The sequence below is a fragment of the Carettochelys insculpta genome, chromosome 1 (genome assembly GCF_033958435.1).
Source record: "Carettochelys insculpta isolate YL-2023 chromosome 1, ASM3395843v1, whole genome shotgun sequence".
NCBI lineage: Eukaryota > Metazoa > Chordata > Testudines > Carettochelyidae > Carettochelys > Carettochelys insculpta.
The window spans coordinates 222,255,051-222,268,143 of NC_134137.1; the positions used below are offsets into that span (position 1 = coordinate 222,255,051).

Genomic DNA, 13,093 nt, shown 5'->3' on the forward strand with positions numbered 1-13,093 from the left:
TTGTGGCCTTGTTCTCACCAGATGCTTGGGAGCTCTTGGAGACACGCACCTCCTTGAATTCTCACTCTGACAGGGTACAATTTCACATCATTCCTGATGCGGGGACATGGCTGAAATGGATCATTTAGCTGTAACTGATTAAAGTTTAGGTCTAGTACAAAAGTACCTGTAAAAATGCCATTGCAAGGCTCATATTTATTTCACTTCAGTGGCTCAAGATCAAACATTACAAGATGTTTTCCTCTAAAGATCATGCTAAATACTCATCCTGAGAGTCAAGAGTCAGAAATCAAAATGTAACTTACAATTCTTTAGGTAATACAAAAGGCATAATGGCATTCTGTGTCCACACACACAGTCACTGTTTCTGAAGAGTTCACAAGAGGATTGTACAGACTTACTAGCAAAACAATAGGAGTGTGTATCTGTGAAGTGAGAAGTCTTTGTAAAGACAATTTTCTGAGCATAACTGAACTTTGAGCCCCACCAGAATTCTTGCAGGTGAAGTCATGACGGTTTTCACTATCTTATCTACAGATGGAGAGAACTGAGGCTTGGAGTTGCAAGGTGAAGAGATTGGTTTAACATCAAAGAGAGGTTTACAGTTACAGCTAGGATTAAAACATGTCTTCTGACTCCCAGAACCTTGAGATATTCACAGGGTTTTTTTGAGCCATGCCTGTTTTCCCATTATTGTACCTATTCTTTTTCTGTCTGCTTAGTAAAGTCACCTAATAATAGTTTAACATAGTAGTTTTCTACCTTTTCCTATTTGTAGACCCCTAAAAATTTCAAACAGAGAAATGAACCACTTTGTAAATCTTAAACATAGGCTGCGTCTACACGTGCACGCTACTTCGAAGTAGCGGCAGTAACTTCGAAATAGCGCCCGTCACGTCTACACGTGTTGGGCGCTATTTCGAAGTTGAAATCGACGTTAGGCGGCGAGACGTCGAAGTCGCTAACCCCATGAGCGGATGGGAATAGCGCCCTACTTCGACGTTCAACATCGAAGTAGGGACGTGTAGACGATCCGCGTCTCGCAACATCGAAATAGCGGGGTCCTCCATGGCGGCCATCAGCTGGGGGGTTGAGAGATACTCTCTCTCCAGCCCTTGCGGGGCTCTGTGGTCACCGTGGGCAGCAGCCCTTAGCCCAGGGCTTCTGGCTGCTGCTGCTGCAGCTGGGGGTCCGTGCTGCATATACAGGGTCTGCAACTAGTTGTTGGCTCTGTGTATCTTGCACTGTTTAATGAAAGTGTGTCTGGGAGGGGCCCTTTAAGGGAGCGGCTTGCTGTTGAGTCCGCCCCGTGACCCTGTCTGCAGCTGTGCCTGGCTCCCTTATTTCGATGTGTGCTACTTTGCCGTGTAGACGTTCCCTCGTTGTGCCTATTTCGATGTTGGGCTGAGCAACGTCGAAGTTGAACATCGACGTTGCCAGCCCTGGAGGACGTGTAGACGTTATTCATCGAAATAGCCTATTTCGATGTCGCAACATCGAAATAAGCTATTTCGAAGTTGGGTGCACGTGTAGACGTAGCCCTAGTCTGCAGACCTCCAGGGGTTGAAAAACACTGCAGTAATACATTTCTCTTTATACATCTAAAAATGTCACGAAAATATTTCTGGAAATAAAGATGTGACCTTTCATGATTTAAACAACTGCACAGAAAATATGTACAGGTCATAATGACAAATAATATGCTACTTTATGAAAGCACTGAAGCAATTAAGAAACAAAGTCCAAAATAAAGTAACAAAACATATCTCCACTGCAGCTTCTCACCCAGCTCAAGGAGTGGTGAGATTACACTAAATCACAGACAGAGGTTTCAGCCACAAAACTATCATTACTCTGTTACCAACTGGATGATACCTTGGAATGGTCATTAAGCCATATTTTCACGAACACCTTTTCAACTTCATTAAACTATAGCTGTGTGGCGGGAGATGAGATGCACTATACACAGGTTTAACTGGACACAATATATGGAGACAGTGGGTTTTCCAACTGCAATTGAGAGTATAATTTGCAATAGAGCATGTTGATATCTACTTATGATATGTGAGATGGAAAACAGAGCTTGATTTCAGAGTCCCTGGTGAGTTTATGGAGCTGGTGACTTGCTCATGAACAAAACTGGGATTTCCTATGGTGTTTGGTTGCGAATAGGTCTACTTGGGGAAGGCTCCCGACATGGAAAATGTGTCTGACCACATCTGGACAGAGAGACTACTCATGGTTACTGATGATCTCCTCAGTTGGTCTGCCAGACTGTTGTAGACTCCTAGAAGATGGGAGGCTTTGAGGGTGACTGAGCTGGTGATACAAAACCCCTAAAATAACATAGCTTCTTGGCACAGAAGTGATAATATGACCCCTCTGTCTGTTTACATAGGACATCACCACTGTGTTGTCTGCATGAAATTTGTTCCCTTAATGTGGGAGAGAAAAGCAGGATAAGCTAAATGTATACAGAGTGCTAAATCATGGGAAAATCAGAGGTTTGGAGTATCTGGCATTTCCAGATGGGCTCCCCAGCTCAGGGCAGAAGCATCCGTAACCAGAGTCAAAGCTGACTGTGGGTAAACTACAGGGAACAGCCATCAATGTGTTGGACAGGTCCTTCCCTCAGTCTAAAGAAGCAAGCAGCTGAACGAGCGTATCTAGTGGATGATGCATTGGGGAGCTCAGCTAGTTCTACAGCATCCCAAGATATAGCTTGGCATGCATGTCACAAAATACATATGTGGACTGGAAGCAGGCCAGAAGAGAAGAGAAGACTGAGAATTAATGGTGGGATTGGTTGACCACAAATCTGAGGCCTTGATGGTGGCATTGATATATTATATGAAAATATGTGTCCTTTAAGTCAAGGGCATTAGGGTAGAGGGGGACATTGCAGTAGGGGGTCTTGGAGTATCTTCTCCTCCCTCCATGGGACCAAAAAGGCCTGGACCTTGGCCCCAGTCCAAGTGGGGGCCTGCCTCTTGCTGTCCCCTCATTGAACAATGAGAAGAAAGAACTGAAGGCTGCCTGAGGTGGAGCTTCCCCCAGTTCCTACAAAGGACGAATTCACTGAGGCAGAATACCTATAATTGGTACCAAACTAAGTATTGGGAGCAACTGCCTGAAGCTCTGTCTGTGGAGCTTCACAATGTTTACTGGTGAACATAGAAGGAAAGAGTACAGAGAGGACCTGGAGATTGAGGAAACATTCCTAAGTTCCAATCCAGCCACAGATATGGCATAAGAGAGAAGTTTCTGCCTGTTCATGGCTCCCTACCAAATGACCAATGCAAAGGCTCAAAACAGGCTGTTATGCATGTGCCAAATTATCAGAGTATCACATTACCAATATTATAGTTAAAGTTGAGATGAGAATTTATACTAAATCCTTTCTATTAGTTGGTTATGCCTTTCCAAAAGTTACCTGTTGCTCAGACATTTGTCATGCCTTCTTCTCTACTGCAAATTGACATTTTTACCAAAATCTAGTTTTGAATCATATTCAAATCTATTTTTGAATCATACTAGTATGTAAAAATAGGATCCTGCTCTTAATTTTTCCATAAACTTTCCACCCTCAAACATGCTTGCATAATTGAAACATGGATTTGTTTTAAAACATCAAACTTGACATATACATAGACTGAAAGAGAAGCTGCAACTGTGGCATGTTTGAAAGCATTTTGTTTTGAAATAACGTTATTACCATTTTAGAATAACCACTTACATTAGTGACTCTATTGAGCTGTGTGAAGATGTGAGGAGCAGAGGTTTGACATTGTAGACTATTTACTCCTGAGGGAATTCTGTGTCACTCTGCAAGGGGAGAATGTATGTCCCCCCCAGATTCCTCCCTCAAGAATAACTGATTCTGATGTGGAGGCAAAAGCAAGCTGCAATTACACCTTTCACTTACCAGAAGCTGATGTGGTGCCAGAAGAGAGGGCAAAACTGATTAGAAGTCCAGAGGCATCTTGTTTACTGGAGCATATGAAGAGAGAACCGTTGTCTCACAGGGTGGAGCAGACAGCTGTGGAGAGTGAGGGGTCAGAGACTGTCTTCCTCACAGTCCACTGCTCGTGGAGCCAAGTGAGGAGCCACAAGACGTGGGTGGCAGAGCAAGAGTGGGGCACATGGCACTGTTGGGTGGTCACACAGATTGGGGTCAAAAGACTGGACTGACTGGAGTGAGGGCACAGGCATTAGGAGCTGGCAGCACAGCCAAGAGCTGCATGGGGGGATATGGAAGGCCATATGGGGACAAGGGACAAATAGGGCCTGGGAGAAGAGGTGGCTGACTGGGGGCACAGGGACAAATGCAACACAGGATTCCCCTAGGAATTTGAAGTATCATACAGAAAACCTATGTGGCCTCTAAGGAACTTCAGACAATTACTTAGATGAGCAACCAACATTGCTACCCTTTCTCCTGTAATAAAGTCCTGCTATAAATTTTCAATGTATCCTCTGTGAAAGAGTTTATAACATTTTAAAACTACCATGTCTAAATCAAATCATCATCTTTAATGCATGCTGGGATGCATAAATTATTGACAAACTGCATCTAAAAGGCCACTGGTTCAAGGCATGAAAAGAAATGGCCTAGAGATTGGGATAACCCTGATGTTGTCCGGAACCTGAGCAGGCTTATTATTTGGCTGGAGATGACCTCAAAATATCAAGTATTCTAGGCTTCATGCTCTTCTGTGAGGGTACTGTCTTCTCATGAAGATTTTTGAAGCTCCTTCTCAACTGTCATTTATATCTTTGCATCGTGGGTGTAAAATGGTACTGGATCCACTTGGTGGCATTTTGTGTTCACTTTAGACAGACATAAATGACAAAGCAAAGTGGCAGGCAGGTGAGAATCAGCCCCCTCCCCAGTTAATTTAACGTGAAATGTTTTAGATCCTGATTTCTTAACCTATTGACTAATTTGTGATTATGGCTTGTGGTACCACAGTGATGGGTATATTAGTAATTCTTGAAATAAATTAGATTTGCTTTGATAGGTGACTTTGGCTTGATTTCTGATCCTGTTTTTTCATTCCTAAAATATCAAAGCACCTGTATGATACAACACGTGGTACAAATTGTGGTTTTTCAGTCACTGGGGAAGCTAAGGGTCTCAGCTGGAATTCTTCCTTCAGATAGAGGTAATTCTTTCAGGAGCTGAAGGCACCTGCAACCCTTGTGCAAGAATGTAGCATGTGCTCCTCTCTGACACTGTGTACACTATTGCAATAAAATTGATCTACGTTATGCTACTTCAGTTATGAGACTAATGTAACTGATGTCAATGTAGCGAGATGCATTTACTCTGGTGTTTACCCCACACTTTGCGAACAATAGATGCTCTCCTGAAAATGTACCTTCCTCTTCCCAAGGAGCTGAAACACAGGACCTGCCATTGACTTACTGGGTCTTCACAATGCCTGCTAAATCAACACTGCTGTGTTGATCACAGCAGAGCCAATCTAGATGTACGAAAAGAAAAGGCCTACATGTGGGGTTGGGCTCTACTAATCTGTGCAGACAGCTCCTCCATACCCACCTCAAGGACAGCACTGGTGTTGGTGGAGCTAGATCCATCCAGTCTTGTCCTTCCTGAGCCTGATTTTATTTCTGTTTAGGTGAAAACCAAGAGAAACCACTGATGTCAATGGTCAAAAGGTGCATGTGAGAGGAGAATCTGGCCCTTCTGGACATGTGTGCAGTTATGCCCAGCCATTGCATAAGGACAAATGTGGGTGAGTGGGTGCATGGGAGGGATGAGCAAGAAAGGGAGTTCTGATATTTTCTCTCCCATTACTGCTGGCACACACATTGGATACAATCTTGCTCTGTATGTACATCAGTGTTTTGGCTCTATATGTACACATTAGAATATGAAGTTGTGTGTGTGTTCATACTGGTGTTTATTTATTTCCAAATCTCTACAGTATGATTACAGAAAGAACAGTTCCTTCCCGGTTTACCATCTTTTCCAAAGGTAACGTCACATTGCCCTGCATGCAGCACGTGATTGCATTGTACTGAACACAGTTTTGGGCGGGGGGCATAGGTAAGGTTGCTTTGTGAGCCTTAACTTTGAACTTCTTGAGTTTTATGAGATTAAAATCTTAATCTCCACATAACATCAGTATAATTTGTGCACGCGTGCACACCACATGGTCTAAGACAGTGCATTGTTTCTAAACATAAAGGTACATTTCTGTGTGTGAAAGGGCATCTTTTCACATTTTGGCAACTATGAACCACTCAAATTAGTTCTGATCACCGAGAGATTTTTAACCCCACCACCATATTAAAAAGCAAGTTAAAAAAAAAAACCACACACACAGGAAAAAAAAAAAAACAAACCAGCCAACCAGCCAACCTTACAGTACATTATGTGCTCTGCTGTTCCGAGCTTCACTATCAAGACAAAAGGAGACTGAGACTTTGTCATTCACTAGCTGTTAATAATCAAGAGAAGATCTGACAGACAAGCTCTTTGAGGGCTCTGTCTGTCTGAGCTAGGTAGATGCTGCAATACACAAAGGACTTCACACAAGGAGAAAGAAAGAGTGTTCATGGACAATGATGCAGCTTTCTTAATTAAGATTTTCATTACTGATACATACATTAAGGGTTTGCAAATGCAAGTACCCAAGCACTCTCATGTACAGGTAGATGTCTCTGATTCTATCACAAGGCACTAGACACTTTTGCAAAATCATCATGAACCTTCAGCAGCAAAGGCTCAAAGTCTGCTCACCTGCCCTTTGCCACAAAGACAATGAAAAATAAGAAACGATATTTCACTTGCCTATCAAAACAAAATTAACCCTCTGTAGGTGAGCAAACAACTTGAATTTTGCCAGACTGTGCTACAGCATATTGAAATGAAATCTGATCTCACTTACGCCTATTTCATGTTGGTGTAACTTCAGAGGCTTCAGTGGAATTATTCCTGATTTATACTGGAGCACTGTCAGTAAGACCTGGACCAGGACTAAAATAATGCTGTACTATGTGAAAAACACCAGATATCCTACTGGTCAGGATACTGGTTCTGTGAAAGCTAGATGTTGTGATACATCCTTATGCAAAAGCAAAGAAGAAATCTTGTGCAGCTGCAATCCTACATTACACCAGATACCTGATCTCTCTCACAGTAGTTTGCTTTGCAGTTACATTAACCATTTGGTTTTGTGTGTAAACAGTGAGGTGCAAAAGGAGGAGGATCAGGAATTTGAACCCAGATCCATATTCAGATTTAACACATGGCCTCTAACTTTACCAGCAGCTGAAACAGAACTATGGGCACTCTCCTTCTTGAAATGTATTGTGTTTAAAATCTGTATCTGGCTTTTATTCTGGGGGTTTGGCCTACTCCAGCCTAGGAGGCTTTGCTGTCTTTAGGAATCAGGGTGTCTACCAGCTGTTCAACAAGTCAAAAAATTGAAAAATAGTCACAGGGTTGATGTTGATGTCCTATAAAGAGACAGGAATCAGGCTGTTGAGATGGGTCAAAAATCAGACATGCCTGTGTCTTAAGAGTGCCTCCAGAAAAAACAAAAGCAAAAAAACAAAAAAAGTTTGGATTGTCCTCAGAATATTTCGTGTTGGCTGGTGAGCATTCAAATGATTTGAAAAGTATTCATTCAGTATGAACTGAGTGCACACATGAAGGAGAAAAACAAAAAGAAGGAAGAAAGGTGAAACGGCATCTGCGAAGTAGAAAATACTGTCTCCTATTGTTTCTTCAAATGCTGTGGATCTTAAGATTCCCATTTCTAGGCTTTAAATAAAGCACTCTCATGAAGTATGTAGTGCAAATGGATCTTCAGTGACACACATACAGATGTGTGCATCTGTTAGACTGTATACAGGCAGCCAGATGGCAGATGAACTTTTTTTTTTTTTTTTTTTTTTTTTTTAAAAACAGGGGTAGATGGGAAATTGCTGAAACACTCTTAAGAACTACTATTTAAACAAGGTACCTTAAATAAGACACCCAGGATAAATTTGGAGCTCTGTCTGGCACTTAGGTCTTTGAGTGTGTATATGTGCACAAGTGCCAGTTTGAGCACTCAAATGTGAGATCTGGAGCTCCTGCAAAGGCAGTTATAGCTGTAAATTAGGATTTTCATGGCAATCAGCACTCATGGTTACTCCTCTTTATTGTTTTTGCTTTGCTTCATACCTACCATATAAATTATATGGAGACAGGTGTACAATACAAAATTTATCAGTGCTGGCTCAACTAAGCAGGGCTTTTTCGTCTTATTAATGCAACAGCAGCACTACCAATGTGCTCAAGATGGTGGTAGGGAATTTTCTTGTGCGATGGTAGACAATACAGGTTGAGAAGAACAACGGCAATGCCAGATGCACAAAGATAATTTCCCACTACATCAAAGGCACTACCCAGGAAACTATGGCATCACCTGCACTGCAACCATCTTTCAATGTGACCCCGTCAGCTCTTACAAACAAGGCTTAAATATTTGTATGGAAGATCTCTACGTTGCTGCAAACAGCACTGCCAGTGATTCAGCAAGCGGCCTTTTTTCAAATGAGTCTAGGGATGAATACAGCTGTGTGGAATAAAGGTGTACGAGGAAATTCATTTTTTCCCTCCTTCTTTTACTTTCCTCCTTTCTTTGTTCCCTTCCTTCTTTTCCTCCTAAATCTAAAATTTCTGTCCAGCCTGAACTTTCCAGATTCAGATCCAGAATTTGTTGCTGTAGCCTGTTAGGTTTCTGTGAACCCTACAACTCAAATACCTTCTATAACTTAAATTACAATACCTGGATGAGAGATGACGTACAAAAACATCTCAAAGGGAAAGAGGGTTCTTATCTTAAGCTGCTGTCCAGGCCACTCCTTAGATTCAGTCTCATTTAAGTTCTACAGATCCAGTTTTGGGCTCCACAGCCAAGAGGTGTTTTCCAGAGGGACAGTTATAGCCACACCTCAGGCTATAAAACAACATGCTCTGAAGAGCCTGTCTCTGCTTTTCCTCCTCACACTGACTTCTAGTTAACCTTTGCCATTATTAAGCATTAAACAATTTTAAAATTCACAAGTGAACTAATGATACCGTCAAAACCCTGAACCCCACATGGATTCCCTCTTTTGAGTGGATTTATGCAAGGACTTCCCAGTTAGACTATAGACTTCATTTGTAGTAGTTACCATAGGTAGAAAATAATGAGGTTCATCTTATTTTTTTCACAACACACCTTCCTCACTTAATCCTGTTGCTGAAGTGCCTTCAGTGGTTACATTTTATGGTTGAGAATTCAGTTTATGGTCATGACTCTTGTGTTTAAGGCCCTTCATCTCTGGAGTGCCTTCTTCATCAGCTTTCTGAACACAAACCAGTATAAAACTTCTACACTGTTTCTAATTTGTTGCTCGTCTCACCATTTCTTCTCTTTGCAAATGCCAAGTTAGAGAGCCTGCCCATGTTGCTCCCTTTTCAAAGCATTCTTTCCCTTCAGGAGATATGCTGTAATTGGGAAAGATACTCTTCATTTTCTGTCTCAAAATGTTGTGTAGTATTACTATCCACTTTAAGCAGCTGCTGAATTTCACCTCCAAGGAGCTGAATTTCAGAGATGGATGGAGTGGTTCTTCTGGGTAAGTTTGTATATCAGTTTATTAAGCAAAGGGATACTTCAGGGGGAAAATTACTAGATACTGTAAATGTAAGAGTTATTATACCACAGACCTTTTGGCATGCAAAAGCTCTTTCACTGATTCACTGTTAAGGAGAGTTGGCCAGGATGCTCACGTCTCCTGTGAAATAATGGGGGAAATGATAGTGTATCTGAATGCTCGACAACTCTGAGAAATAGAAAGATGCTTCCCAGCAGGTTTTTCTTCTGTGATGATCACCACAGCTTTAGCTGGCTGTTACTGGCGCATTTGGTCTGCTTCCTATTTTCTGAATTTGCTAGCAGTTTGTTTACCGTATTAACTATACTGATGCTTGATCTTAATAGAGTAAGTTACTCTATTCAGGAATTCTATGCATTAAGCTACATCTAATAACCTCTGACACTTCCATGTCCATTGCATTCCAGGTATTCTATATAATGTGTACAAAGGACATATAAACCTGAAGGATTAATGATGGATGATTGTTACAGTAGATGTTTCCTGTTGGGGAATCAATAGGAAAGACTGCTTATGCAAGAAAAAAGGTTCCATTGAACGATATTCTCTTGAGGAACACCAGGCATCTCAGCCACTAATAGTTATGCTTTCATACATACATTAGGATTTCCTTTAATATGTGTTGAATTCTTAGTTTATATAAAAGAATATATGGTTCTGGCAGATGATTTTGACAAAAGAAGCTCTTTGTCTAAAACCTTATATAATGACAGAAGTTGTAGAACTTAGTTGGGGAACCATATTGCTCATCCCACCAGTTGCAGTAAAGAGGGAAGACAGAGAGAGCCCCTACCTTAAATCAGGAGCAGCAATTTATCTATTCTTTCTGTATTCTGTATAATGCCAAACCAATTGCTGACCGATAATAATTCATCCTGAGCCTGTTAATCAACAAGCTCAAATCATCCTTAACTCCTGAAATGCAAAAGTGAGGACTTTTGTCTTCATGTCAGGATGGATTATGTGACATTTGTCAGAGGCAGTGTGATCTAGTGGACTAGGAACCACAAATTTATGATATTTAGTGCTGCCTTTACCAGTGACTTCCCATGTTGCATTGTCTGTCAGTTTCCTCACCTGTAAAACTGGGGACAATGATATTAACAAACTCCACAGGAATGCTGAAAGTGACACCTAGCTGAGGTATGTACAGCCTGCTCCACCATTCTGACTATAGGTTAATTAATGGATAAGCAAGTCCCAGCAACATGGTACACAGATATAGATTTCAGAGTCTACTTTAGTATCATCTGTCTGATATAATGAATACTCATGCCCAGACACTGGCAACTGGCAGTCTGGAAGACTGCCAATTGTGTTTTGACACACACACAATTGACCATCTGACTGATGATTCTCGTATACATGATGAGGTCAACAGGGATGCCCCTCAGCTTCCTTTAGGTCATCATTACGCTACTGAAGAGGACTTCATGAAGCTGTGGAATAAATTGCTTTTTCAGAGCAAGACATTCAAAAAGATCAGGATAACTATGCACCTTCCAACCTCACAATGCCCACATTCCAGCTCTGCTCATCATCCAAACAGAACTGAAATGTCGACACCATGAATTATTTAGCTTCCAGAATGCAAAAACAGGAAAAAAAAGAGAGAGAGAAATGTTTTAATAAATTAAAAAGAATACAAATTTACATCTTTATATGTGCACCTGAAATAGAAAGAGATTCTGAGGGTATTTGTTTGTGGTGGGATGGAGGAAGAATAAAAGGAACCTGTGTGTGTGTAACAAACTCCGCCTCTAGAGACAACAAAGTACGCTGTTGTCTAGTGTTGAATATTAGGAAACTGAGGCTTGGAGAAGGGAAATGATTTGCTCATCATCACATGGTGAGTCACTGATTGATTGGGATTTGATGCATGGAACTAGCTTACATAACAGGACTACAACAATGGCTAAACATCAGCTACAACAAATGCTGGTGACATGTGGTCCTTAGTGTTGCCATAAATGTTTGCTGATGCAGAAAGGGTTACATAAATGTACATATTTTAAGTCTCTGCACATCATTCATACTTTCTAGCAATACTATCGTTCTGCAGTAAGAATAACAGAATTTGTTAGGGGTCATAATGAACTACCCCGTTGGACAAATATGCTGCATAATATATGATGGTAAAGGGATGATGGGGCTTTAATCAGTTTCTCAGCCTAATGTCACATTTCACGTAAGTCATACCCCATTTTTGAGGGCCACTGATCCCCTTGATGCAGAAATCTGCCACTAACAAACAGGAGACCTACATGTGTGCATGGACTCCTACCTATATGAAGCAAAATACACCAAAGTGAAAATGGAGCTGGGTACTGCTATTTCTCAGTATGGGAAACCCTATAAGGAAAGAGAATAACAAAAGGAAAGAAATAAGGGGAACTCATAAGCATGACAGGCAAAATCATCTGCATAGGAGTTGGCACTGTCATACCACTGTGCAATAATCACATCACATCTCTGCCTATAATTTTTCCCGGGCATGGGGGAGAAATGTGCCATTTTTACTTCAGCAACACAGCAAATGTTGAGAGTCAATTTTAAAACTCAAAGTTACTTGCTGCAATATTTCATACCAAATAAACACTCTGTAAGGTGCTAGAATGTTTTAACACACACCTGAAGAAATTAAGAATTTCCACCACCTTTTTAGCCCTACTATGAAAAATATCCCAGAATAAAATAAATAAATACTTATAAGCAGTGCCTTTTTTGTAAAAAAGAGGAGTCGGTACTTAACCAGCTCCCCAGCCCCTGTCCCCCAGACAATCTGGTTGGGCCTGCCGAGGTGTTGGTACTCAGTACCGACACAAAAAAAGGCACTGCTTATAAACTTGCAGATGTAAATTCTTCCAGTTAATGAAAAAAGGGCTGTGTTACATTGTTTTTCTTCCAAACAGTTCTTTAAAAGTTAATTGTTTTTCCACTGAGCATGGTTTTAGACAGCAAAAAGTAGAATACCTTTTATAAACCACAAAATTTGGATTTGGAGTTTTAGGCCTGAACGTTCAAACATCCAGTAATTTTGCATTCCCACTTTAACAAATCTTGAGCTCCATTTTCAGAGTATCAACTTCCTTTGATAATCAGAGCTGTAGATTCCCAATGCCTCTGCAAATCAGGTTCAAAGGATCTCACATCTGGCACCCATAAACAGAGGCACACACACTTAGTAGATAGAGTTGAAAATTGTCCTTAGTTCTGGCCTATTTCTAACTATCACAATTATGCCTGCTTAGCAGTGCTAACTTTTCTTATATATTGCATTAAAAAATCTGATTCTGTATATCACTAGATTTCCAAATGCCAATGTATGATGATATCTTGGAAAACATACACTGGTCTAATTAAAAAAACACCATATTCTAGAACTTGGAAACATTTTTAAAAAGCAAACCTC

The 13,093-nt window shown here is 41.0% G+C and overlaps 1 protein-coding gene across 14 annotated transcripts in view; it reads right to left on the reverse strand.

Moving 5' to 3' along the window:
- ZBTB20 (zinc finger and BTB domain containing 20) overlaps nucleotides 1-13,093 on the reverse strand; it is a 750,151-nt gene that overhangs the window by 169,862 nt on the left and 567,196 nt on the right. Inside the window, exon 8 of one of the 14 annotated variants that reach the window (XM_075000284.1) lies at nucleotides 3,926-4,039. The exons of the other annotated variants lie outside the window; for them this stretch is intronic. The gene's annotated coding sequence lies outside the window, so the exon portion shown is untranslated. The remainder of the gene's footprint in view (nucleotides 1-3,925; nucleotides 4,040-13,093) is intronic. 14 annotated transcript variants of the gene reach the window in all.